This window comes from Malurus melanocephalus, unplaced genomic scaffold (assembly GCF_030028575.1).
Source record: "Malurus melanocephalus ecotype Western Australia unplaced genomic scaffold, MMel_1.1 scaffold_49, whole genome shotgun sequence".
In the NCBI taxonomy this organism is placed as follows: domain Eukaryota; kingdom Metazoa; phylum Chordata; class Aves; order Passeriformes; family Maluridae; genus Malurus; species Malurus melanocephalus.
Window position 1 is genome coordinate 1,339,305 of NW_026623281.1, and position 3,827 is coordinate 1,343,131.

The window sequence follows — 3,827 nt, forward strand, 5'->3', positions numbered from 1 at the left end:
AAACTGCTCTGCAGCCTGACCACATCTCAAAGCTTCAAGGACTTAATCATAGCTCCCAATAGGTGAAATACTGATAGATGATCTGTCTGCTCACCCCATCTTTTTATCACATACAAATCCATTAATTATTGTAACACCATCTAACAAATTCAGCTCTGCAGGTACTGTAGACTGTACGATTTGTATATTGCTAGCTCCCTGAAGACATAAGTCAGGAGCTCAAATGATCTCAGAAACTTATGAACTCATTGATTTTAGGAAGCYGATGATATAAAACTGCTGTACCTTTAATATGCCTCTGACTTTGCCTACATTAGTGAGCCATTAGGGCAGTAGGAGCAGATCAGTAGGACAGTGCAGCTGGCTGCCCGGGCTCACAGGCATGTTTAGAGTGCATGTGAGTTGGCATTTTACTTCAGACTGCYTTTAGTTTGATTTACTGGACTGGACACCCCAGATCCATGTGGTTTAAATGTAGGCTATGGATCTCTCTTCTCCCTGGAGAAGTTGAAGCACCATTGGTGTGTGCCTCAAACAGAACTTCTGGTTTCGTTTCCTTCACAAGGAATATGATGCATATGCACCAAATCAGCAATCAAACCTGCACAGGATAAAYGGGAATAATTGCAAGATTTGCTGCAGAACTGCTCTGCTCTCCTGAATGCTAACATGGCTGGGGACCCTCTGTCTACTAAATGGCTTGTCATCTATTCAAGGACTGTTAAAGGACAACAGACTTTCACACGGGACAGTTCTCTGACCAGCCATGAGACCAGACAATAATAAGGAAACGTATTACTGACTCATAATGTTCAAAAGGAAGTTTTTGGGGAGGARGGAGGAAGAGACAAGCATGTTTCAGTAGCCTGGTGGGGAGCAATCTTCAGGAAAAAACTCTTGAGTCCAAAGGAAACTGTTCCGGATGGCGAAAAATCTGAGACACAAAACATGTAGGGTTCACCTGATATGTGCTGGTTTATTTTTGAGTGATTCCAGAGAGACCAAGCAAGGAAGCAGTGCCTTTGCCCGTTTATACTGCAAAGCAGTCAGAACATGGAAGAAATCTCAATATGGTATGAACTGCCACAGCTGTGACAGCGGATGGGGACTCCACTGTGTGGTGACTCAAAACTCAAATTACTGGACCACAATAATATGAAAAATCTTTAACAWCAGGAGAAAGCAATGAGAAAAGGTTTTGCATTTCTGATTTTGTTAAATTTCAGATCCAAATCTAATTTAAAGCTATTTAAGCTTAAAATAATTCCRAAAATGTTTAATTTTAGCAAACTTCTACCAGAAAGAAAATGAAAAGCAAGGAGAGGGTGTTACCACTTTTTTTTTTTTTCCTCTTAGTGGGAAAGAGGATAGCTATAGCTATCATCTATAGCTTTTTTCCTATTTTTTTCYCACAAAAAGAAATATGTCTATGCAGAGAGATTGATCCAGTCTGGTTTTTTAGTTAAAATGTACCCAGCAGTTCTCTGCAYGCACCATATATCCCAGCAATTTATTACATGATGTGAAAGTCAGTCTCTCAGAAAATAAATACCTTAGAGCCAGCAGCAGCCAGGAGCTGGGGTGTCCTAAAATGAGTATTAATCTGGAAGGAAAAGGGTGACTAGCAGGAGACTTACGAGCTGTGTTGCAGAGACACGTGTGGTTCCTARGGAAGCTCACGCTCAAATTCTTGTGAAATACACGATTTAGCACTYGCTGCTCTCCAGTCGCATTCTTTCACTTCACTGTTTATATTTACTCACCTTTTGCTGCCTTCTGATCTTTGCCACAGCTTTATCATTTTCRTTTTGCTTCACTAAGTGCAAACAGTGTGCCACCAAGTAAGACGTGGTCAGGAAAATGGCAAGGAACAGGGTATCCTAGGCCAGGTGTCATCCTGTGTAGCCAGGCAAGATTTTAATTATTCCAGTTGCCTTCTCTATATCCCTGTGGTGCCCCCCAGTGAAGATCATGAGAGTGAGGTGATGCCTTTCTCTGTTTATTACCAGATGGGAAACATCTCCCCTACCTGGGGATGTGGGACTGGAAGGGGACACCCAAGTAATCCAAAGGGATTCCTGCAATGATGCAGGAGATAGCCAGTGACAAAAAGATCCTCAGCATGATGACTCCACATCCTCTGTCAAGGAAATGCTTTCTCATGCTCCCCAGGATGAACAAAAACAAAAACAGAAACAAAAAAAAAATCAGGTATTTATGATTTATCACAGACAGACAAGAAGGACATCAGAGTACTGAGAATACCCTGTGTCACTGCAGCAACAGAGAATTACTGAATTCAACTTCCCAACCATTACAGACAGCAACTGTGTTCCATGTTACAGAAAAAGCAAAGGAAAATACAGCTTCAAACAGAACAAACATTTCTTWTTAATTCTGAGGATGTGAGTAGGACACATTGACCAGACAACTTATGGAATGTAATGTCAGCCACATCTTGGACCTAGCAACTTCTCGATCCAAACACATCTGCTACRGGAGAAGAGCAAGGGCAAGCTGTCCCATGTGGTATGAAATAACCTGTCCCTTGCCTCRAGAAAGAGAAGGTGAAATAGGGTAACTATATCATGAAATGGTGCTCCATCTGCCTGTCTTCTGTCCCGCAGTGCAAAGTCTGTTGCCATTACTCCATCAAAATTAGAAAACAAAAGTCTGTGAAGTCTATGTGCCAGTAGCATTTAAAATATGTTTCTCTCACAAATTATAGATTGCAGAAAAACACGGGAAGTGGCTGCAGTGCTTAATAAGAGTCTTTAGCTCTGTCAAAGACACCTATGCTCAACCAATTGTAGCTGCCCATTATCCTCKAAGAGCTGTTGAAGTCCTGTCTGCATTTACAGGATTTCGGTACCAAAACTGTGCCCTGTGGATGGGGATCAGCTGCTCATTCCGGGCACACACCCCCCTGCAGGGTGTGGGGGTTGTAACTGGTCCTCTCTGTCACCCTTCTGAGCAGGGGTCAAGCTGTTGCCAAATTGCCACATTTCTTCCAAAAGACATGGATGAACAGACAGGGGTGAACMTGCTGTTTTGTAAGTCCCACGCTGATTATTTTAATGGCCATGGGCCCTTCTGGAAACCTTGTGGGGGGTACAGAACATCACAGATGTGACAGGAGCCCAGCAGCTGACTARAAGGAGTCCTGGGGGACCCACTTATTCATGGACAGATGCATATGCTAACAACAGACATCCCATCATCCTCACTGCCATCACCAGCTGTAACTGTGAGGAMTCAAGGTAAACCCCAGCAGCATTCAGCCATAATTCCCAGTCAATGAGAAWTGTCCTGATTAAACCAAGAGTGCAGCTCATTGAGTATTTGAAACTCCACTTAAAAGTAAATATTGACATGGTTTAAAGGGATTAACTAAGATGACTGGATTCTTGTTAAAATCTTTTTGAGAGTAAAAAGAGCCTTTTACAAAGTCTTYACAGTGTTTTGAGATGCTATTTCCTGTGATAAAATGGAAATAKGGGAAAGCTTGCTTTAAAAATACATGAAAATCTCACGTTCCTAAACAATTATCTTTAAATTACCAACTCCTAAAATAATAGCTCTCATAAAACCACGCATCAAGTAGCCCTGTGTGTGACTGACTAAAGGACAGTGGATGATGCTACACAGGCAGCAAAAAGACAAATAGATTAAATTTCCCAAACCATATTCTTTACTGTATGTAAGCAACGTGAGGTTGTCGATCCTGATTTTTGTGTACTTTTATTGCTAAGTGCAGAACAGTTTGCTTCTCTTCATCAGTCACCCCACGTGTACAATGAGAATAATACAGAAGAGATTTAGAGGGA